The following is an 8,728-nucleotide window of genomic DNA, read 5'->3' as shown; positions in this document are numbered from 1 at the left end:
TGACTTTAAGCCACCGACCGGAAAAAAATGCCGCCGGCTAACGCTTTCAATGTTCAATAGCTCCCAGACAATAGGGCCTAGGACCATCAAACCACTGCTAGAGTGTTCACAGACAGCGGCCCCGAGAAACAGAGCCTATGTTTCGGGCGCTACGTACCCGTGCGATTTTACACGAATATTTACAACCCTGACTTTAAGCCGCCGACCGGAAAAAAATGCAGCCGGCTAACGCTTTCAATGTTCAATAGCTCCCAGACAATAGGGCCTAGGACCATCAAACCACTGCTAGAGTGTTCACAGACAGCGGCCCCGAGAAACAGAGCCTATGTTTCGGGCGCTACGACCCCGTGCGATTTTACACGAATATTTACAACCCTGATTTTAAGCCGCCGACCGGAAAAAAATGCAGCCGGCTAACGCTTTCAATGTTCAATAGCTCCCAGACAATAGGGCCTAGGACCATCAAACCACTGCTAGAGTGTTCACAGACAGCGGCCCCGAGAAACAGAGCCTATGTTCGGGCCACATGTGCGATTTTACACGAATATTTACAACCATGACTTTACCGCCGACCGAAAAATGCAGCCGGCTAAACGCTTCAATGTTCAATAGCCCAGACAATAGGGCCTAGGACCATCAAACCATGCTTGAGTTTCACAAACAGGCCACGGATAAGCAGAGCCTATGCTTCGGCGCTACACCGCGGATTTTACACGAATATTTCCAACCCTGACTTTAAGCCGCCGACCGGAAAAAAATGCAGCCGGCTAACGCTTTCAATGTTCATTAGCTCCCAGACAATAAGGCCTAGGACCATCAAACCACTGCTAGAGTGTTCACAGACAGCGGCCCCGAGAAGCAGAGCCTATGCTTCGGGCGCTACGATCCCGTGCGATTTTACACGAATATTTCCAAATTTGACTTTAATCCGCCGATCGGAAAAAAATGCAGCCGGCTAACGCTTTCAAAGTTCAATAGCTCCCAGACAATAGGGCCTAGGACCATCAAACCACTGCTAGAGTGTTCACAGACAGCGGCCCCGAGAAGCAGAGCCTATGTTTCGGGCGCTACCACCCCGCGCGATTTTACACTAATATTTCCAACCCTGACTTTAAGCCGCCGACCGGAAAAAAATGCAGCCGGCTAACGCTTTCAATGTTCAATAGCTCCCAGACAATAGGGCCTAGGACCATCAAACCACTGCTAGAGTGTTCACAGACAGCGGCCCCGAGAAGCAGAGCCTATGCTTCGGGCGCTACCACCCCGCACGATTTTACACGAATATTTCCAACTATGACTAAGTTTCCATTTGGAAAAAAAGCAGCTGGCAAACACTTTCAAGTTCAACAGCTCCTAGAGAATAGGGCCTAGCACCTTCAAACCACTTTTAAATTGTTCGCTAACAATGGCCACAGTATTTCAATTTATTTTTGAAGAAGCACTCTTAACTGACTTGACTGAAGTAGCCCTAGGTAGCTTCAATGATGAAGGAGCATAAAGTAAGTTATCAACGTGCACTTGTACGTCCGTTTAATGAAAATGAATATTTATTGAGAAGGAGGACCTGCCTGCTAAGTAGGCTATTCACACCTGGCCGCATGCCTCCCCACCTCTAAGACAAAAACTTTTTACAAAGCAATACACAGTGAGCCATTTAGTGTCAGGGAGACAGGGGGACTCAGGAAACCAGGGGGAACTCAGGAAACCAGGGGGGACTAGGACAGGGGCAAGGCAGACATACAGGACTGGACTGGGGCGAGGTAGACACGGGACAGGACTGAGACGGGGCACGACAACACTGGACTGGGTAGGGCAAGACTGAGAGGGAAAGACTGACAGACACTGGCACAATAGGGAGACCTACAAAGACAGACACAGGGACAAGCAGGCGGGGAGGCACACGGAGACACCGACGGACACACAAAGGGACAGGCAGACAGGGAAGGCGAGGGGGGAGCCCAACAACTGACATAGGGACTGACACACAGGCAAACAAGACAAAACACACACGGACTGGCACACAGACAGACAGGCAGACAGGCGGGCAAACACGTTGGCCGATGGGCTGACGGCCTGGGGGGCAGACAAACAGGCCAACAAACTGGCTGACACACATACGGGTAGACAATTAGACAGGGGGGCCGGGGAACACACGGACACACGGTTGGGAGGACGAACACCAAAGGGAGAATAGACACCAGGGGGAGCGACGAGACCGGGGGAGGGACGACCACTGGGGGGAGCGACGAGACCGGGGGAGGGACGACCACTGGGGGGAGCGACGAGACCGGGGGGGAGGGACGACCACTGGGGGGAGCGACAGGGAACCCGGCTGGGCCGGAGACAGGGACACAGACCCCAGCCGTAGGGAACCCAGATGGGCAGGAGAACTCTCCTGGGCGCAGGGCGAAGCTGGAGGCTTCTCCCGGGGAGCGGCAGACCGAACAGGCGGTGATGGCCCCTGCTGAAAGACAGGCAGGGCAGGGGGCCCGGGCAGGGCAGAAGACAGGGACGCAGACCCCAGCCGTAGGGAACCCGGCTGGGCAGGAGGCTTCTCCAGGGCGCGGGGCCGAGCAGGCAGCTCCTGCAGAGGGACGGCGGGCCGAGCAGGCAGCTCCTGCAGAGGGACGGCGGGCCGAGCAGGCAGCTCCTGCAGAGGGACGGCGGGCCGAGCAGGCAGCTCCTGCAGAGGGACGGCGGGCCGAGCAGGCAGCTCCTGCAGAGGGACGGCGGGCCGAGCAGGCAGCTCCTGCAGAGGGACGGCGGGCCGAGCAGGCAGCTCCTGCAGAGGGACGGCGGGCCGAGCAGGCAGCTCCTGCAGAGGGACGGCGGGCCGAGCAGGCAGGGCGGCGGACTCCTCCGGCGGGACGGCGGGCTCCGGTTCGCAGGGCAGTGAGTACCTCTCTGCCAGAGGGGGCATATCTGCCACCCCCCGGAGGTACTCGTCCCAGTGCAGGGCTGTAGCGAACAGAATCTCGAAGCTCCCACACTTGTCCACGCCAGAGTACACGAGCCCGCCGTGGAGGGGGTCCCTCATGTTGTCTTTGAATAACTGGCACACGATTGACTGGGGAAGGTTGGCCTTAGCGGCCACGGCGCAGAACTCCCCCACGTAGTCCAGAAATGGGCGCGACCCCTGGCACGTCTCAAATAGTTTGTCCGCCCACTGACTACTGGACAGGGGAGCCTGCCCAACGGCAGGACCAGGACCGGAAGCCTCCCCAGCCACCACCGGCTTGCTCCAGACCGGAGGCATGGCCAGCAAACAAAAACCCCGAGGAGAGAGAAAAAAAAAATGGGGGAAGAAAAAAAAAAAAAAAAAAAAAAAACTCTGCTGGGTCCAGATCTGGCTGGATTCTTCTGTCAGGGAGGGTGCAGGAATGGACCCAAGCGCAGAGTGCAGAAAAACTCAAAAAATCCAAAAATGGGGAAACACAATTTTAATAAGAAAAGGGGAACAAAGGGAACAGAACCTCGCAGGGCAGTACTAACAAAACAACGGGAGAAACTCAAAAATGCGGGAAAAACAAACAAAATTTCCAAAACACACAGGGAACAGAGCAACAGGCGACTAACAAGCAGGCAGGCAGGCAGGCAAGCAGGTAGCAAACAGGTACAAACCAAAAAACAGGTACAGAAACAAACAGGCAGGCAGGTAACAAACCAAACGGGTAGCAAACCAAAAGAATCCAGCGCCTGAGTCTGGGGAGAGGGAGACTTAAATAGAAAGACGCAGACGAGACACAGGAGGGCACGATGAACAATCAAGCCACAGAGAGGGAGGGGAGCACGAGACAAAACGCAACTAATAATTAGATAATAAGAACCAATAAAACAATTAACAGAACAAAAAGCAGAGGTGCCGCCATCTGGCGGCCCAACAGAGAACAACAAGGGGGGGGAGACACAGAACCCTGACATTTAGAAGACAGAAACACAGACATCTTTTGATTTTGGTACATTCATTGAAGTAAATTATATGAATGGGAGATGCAATTCACACACACTTCCAGGTTATTTCAGAATCAGAATCAACTTTATTAGGCAAAGTGCATAATATAAAAGAGCATTTACACAATATAAACCCAATATTTCTGCTTCACACACACAATTTGACTCCAGAATGGTTGGCACAAGTGCCTTACAAAACAACAAACACAAAAGCCAATGAATATAAAAAGTGCTTAATGTAAAAAGAGCACCTACACAATATACACCATTATTTTATATATTTTGTGTATAATCTTTCAAAGTTGCAAGTGCCATTTTGCAAAACAGTTCCTGTCTGGCTGTAAACACAGGGGGACATCACACTCCTTGCACTTCCATGGAGTGTTCTGTTTTTTCCCGAAGTCCATCCTGCAGAGTTTGCATGTCTTGCGACCAATTGAAGCCACCTTGCTGGCATCCAGAGTCTGCGAGGCTGTAGGCACAGGCACATGACCATAACTTTCCCGTCTTGTTACATTAGGTGCCTTCTGTGAGACGCCACACAGCTGCGCAGTGAGCTCCTCCATGAAAGCCTTGTGAGGCATTGCTTCCTGTTGTCCCAATGATGACAGTTCTTTATGTAGGATGTATGCATTTGTGGCAGCAATGTCCAAGAAATGTAAAAACAATTTCCGGTACCATCTCATTGTTTTGTGCTGTGTTGTGTAATACTGTATCAGTTGGTCAGACAGATCAACACCCCCCATGTGTGCATTGTACTGGATGATAGGTGATGGGCATGGAAAGTTCTTTGAAATCCAGACACCATCTTGCTTCACCCTCCGCTGTATTGTGTCCCCAGTGAATGCTGCATGGATGGTGGAACAGACAGACACCTCTCGTGTGTCCATCCACTTCACAAAAACCAGAGGACCATCCCTTATCCACCGTAAAGCTCCTCTTCCTGACTTCTTAGTCAGAGCATTACATGCAGTGCGTGGACATTCCTTCCTGTTCTCCCTATATGTCCCACAAGCACCAAAGTTTTGTCCATACAAGTCCCTGAAGAGCTTTGGGCTCGTATAGAAATTGTCCATGTACACATAATATCCGGAACCCAAGAATGCACGATTCACAAGTGACATTACAGAGTTATATGAAAGTCCTTGTCCTGTCTGAAAGCTGTTCTTTCCTGTGTACACAGCAAAATCCACAGTGTATCCATTGCTGGAGTCACAAAGCACAAACAACTTGAAACCCCACTTTGTTGGCTTTTCTTTCATGTACTGTGTCATACCAGTCTTTGCTTTGGTTGCTACCATTCTTTCATCCACTGCAAGGTTCCTGCGAGGATGATAGACGGCTTTGCAGGCTTTGCTGAATTGTGTCCATGAGAGGCCTGACCCGGAAAAGTTTGTCATGCTGCGGTGTGCCACGCTTCCTGTCATTTTCTTGGTCCTTGTCTGCATCACTCGTGTACATTCCAGCAAATAGTTCTGTATCTGTCCCTTGTCATTACGGTTGCTGGGAATGGGACAGAGAAAATGCTACTTTGCCACCAGTAATCTCTGATTTGGTCCAGCTTTACCATGGCCATGTAAAAAATCAGTCCAATGTACCTGTAGAATTCCTCTATCCCAATGTCAGTCCATTTATACTTGCTCCCTTTTGCTATTGCCCTGGCAGCATGCTCGTTGGTGTTCTTGCACAGTGTCCTGACAGCATCTGTAGAGAAAAATAGTTTGAACAAATCCAGAGGAGTGTGGGCTTCTGCCGAGCTCAGCTGCACTCCAGGTTGCCGCGCAGGACGGAAACGCATCACCGGTGGGGCCACATCAGCAGATTTCTCAGTTTTCCATGACCGAGCTGGCTGAGCTGCTTGCTGCTTGCTGACTGGTGTCCTCTTGCCACGCTTGCGTCGCCTCTTAGCAGGTGGTAAACTAGGCCGTGTTACCTGATCAGCATCTCTGTAAATGTAATAGAAACAAAATTGTTAGGAAATGTGACATCAAATCAAACTTTATTCAGCACATTCCCATCAACAACAATGTGATTTACAAAAAAGGGACAAACCACTAACTAATGAAAACAAAACTTAGAAAATGTGGCAGTTATATTTTATACAAATAACCAAACAAACACAACCAGATGCAGAGAGGTAGCCTATAATTTTGAGATGCAAGGGTTAGTGTGGAAATTTACAAACGCGCATATTACTCGATATTCCTACAAACACACACATAAATTGCAATACAGTACACATATTTACAAATAATAAAAGCTATCAACGAAACAACATTAGCTAAACTCACGCAACTCATAAATAATGCCTCAATCTGAAGTAGGTCTTTTTAGCTAAGCGGTTAGTTTATTTCCCGAACTTACATGCAATATGCTAATATCGATTGTGCGAGGACACCCAGTTTTAGAATCCTAGCCACGCCAATACACGCCACGCATAGGTTATTTACGTACAGTGATCAAGTAAAATAGTTACAGTGCAATTTTTTGAGATGCAGTATTGAATCGTTCGTAGTGTGGGAATTTACAAACGCGCATATTACTGGATATTCTTACAAACACACAGATAAGTTGCAATACAGTACACACTACCAATATTATCGTAAGAAATACACTTACTCATGAAGTTGATCCTCAGCTGGATCAGTTCGCAGTTCGAAATGACACCGTTCTTCATCAGTGTCAGCTTCAGTGTCCGGACCTGATGAGTTCGCGTCTTCATGGTCGCTCTCCCACAAAGCATGAAGAACATCCAGTCCAGTCATTCGTGCCATTTTCCGAAATGAAATGTAAGGATTGCCCGAGAAGACGTGGGCTATGCTTCTGTGTGACATTTTGGTAAATGGTAAATGGACTGCATTTATATAGCGCTTTTATCCAAAGCGCTTTACAATTGATGCCTCTCATTCGCCAGAGCAGTTAGGGGATAGGAGTTAGGTGTCTTGCTCAAGGACACTTCGACATGCCCAGGGCGGGGTTTGAACCGGCAACCCTCCGATTGCCAGACAATCGGTCTTACCTCCTGAGCTATGTCGCCCCTATTTTATCCTTGTTTACAGTAGGCGCTCTCGCACATAAACGCATCGCCCCTCCCCTGCCATCGATAGCAATTAGCATGTCATTATCTTGTGAATGTGGTCTGGGCGTACTTACTGCCGAGCGAAAATCACATATTAATGAGAAAGACTTAGCACATGGCAATGGTCTGTTTGATCTCATTTTAAATAGCTTAAAACAATTCATATTATTATGTCAATGGGCACATTGGAATGCCACGATTCAAAGGTTCATGTCAATGTCTTTGTTGTGTCCGTATGATAAAAGCTCGCGAAGTTATTCATCCAAATAGCAACGAAATCTTGTCGAGCTCCGCCGGCGGAGCTCTCGACCCCAGAGGGTTAAACAGAGTGAATGAAAGTAACATTGCACAAACAATGGCCATGGGATGCACAGCCTATGTTTTGGGCATTATTAACGCGATTTTACATTAATATTTCCAACTGTGACTTTAAGCCGCCATTCGGAAAAAAATGCAGCCGGCTAACGCTTTCAAAGTTCAATAGCTCCCAGACAATAGGGCGTAGGACCATCAAACCACTGCTAGAGTGTTCACAGACAGCGGCCCCGAGAAGCAGAGCCCATGCTTCAGACGTTACCACCCCGCGGGATTTTACACAAATATTTCAAACTGTGACTTTAAGCCGCCATTAGGAAAAAAATTCAGCGGGCTAACGCATTCAAAGTTCAATAGCTCCCAGACAATAGGGCCTAGGACCATCAAACCACTGCTAGAGTGTTCACAGACAGCGGCCCCGAGAAGCAGAGCCTATGCTTCGGGCGCTACGATCCCGTGCGATTTTACACGAATATTTCCAAACCTGACTTTAAGCCGCCGATCGGAAAAAAATGCAGCCGGCTAACGCTTTCAAAGTTCAATAGCTCCCAGACAATAGGGCCTAGGACCATCAAACCACTGCTAGAGTGTTCACAGACAGCGGCCCCGAGAAGCAGAGCCTATGTTTCGGGCGCTACCACCCCGCGCGATTTTACACGAATATTTCCAACCCTGACTTTAAGCCGCCGACCGGAAAAAAATGCAGCCGGCTAACGCTTTCAATGTTCAATAGCTCCCAGACAATAGGGCCTAGGACCATCAAACCACTGCTAGAGTGTTCACAGACAGCGGCCCCGATAAGCAGAGCCTATGCTTCGGGCGCTACCACCCCGCGCGATTTTACACGAATATTTCCAACCCTGACTTTAAGCCGCCGACCGGAAAAAATGCAGCCGCTAACGCTTTCAATGTTCAATAGCTCCCAGACAATAGGGCCTAGGACCATCAAACCACTGCTAGAGTGTTCACAGACAGCGGCCCCGAGAAGCAGAGCCTATGCTTCGGGCGCTACCACCCCGCGATTTTACACGAATATTTCCAAACCTGACTTTAAGCCGCCGATCGGAAAAAAATGCAGCCGGCTAACGCTTTCAAAGTTCAATAGCTCCCAGACAATAGGGCCTAGGACCATCAAACCACTGCTAGAGTGTTCACAGACAGCGGCCCCGAGAAGCAGAGCCTATGCTTCGGGCGCTACCACCCCGCGCGATTTTACACGAATATTTCCAACCTGACTTTAAGCCGCCGACCGGAAAAAAATGCAGCCGGCTAACGCTTTCAAAGTTCAATAGCTCCCAGACAATAGGGCCTAGGACCATCAAACCACTGCTAGAGTGTTCACAGACAGCGGCCCCGAGAAGCAGAGCCTATGTTTCGGGCGCT

General features: G+C 49.6%; 1 long non-coding RNA gene across 1 annotated transcript; it reads right to left on the bottom strand.

Annotated features, from left to right (window-relative positions):
• Positions 1–4,014: 4,014 nt before the first annotated feature.
• Positions 4,015–8,210, bottom strand: LOC135239664 (uncharacterized). Its single transcript, XR_010325447.1, has 2 exons — positions 6,571–8,210; positions 4,015–5,897 (listed from the first exon to the last, which is right to left on the bottom strand). It is a non-coding gene; the product is annotated as an uncharacterized LOC135239664 (long non-coding RNA).
• Between the last annotated feature and the right edge of the window lie 518 nt (positions 8,211–8,728).

Source organism: Anguilla rostrata, chromosome 14 (assembly GCF_018555375.3).
Source record: "Anguilla rostrata isolate EN2019 chromosome 14, ASM1855537v3, whole genome shotgun sequence".
Taxonomy (NCBI): Eukaryota; Metazoa; Chordata; class Actinopteri; order Anguilliformes; family Anguillidae; genus Anguilla; species Anguilla rostrata.
The sequence above is the reverse complement of the archived record's forward strand: the minus strand, read 5'-3'. Positions and strand labels throughout refer to the sequence as shown.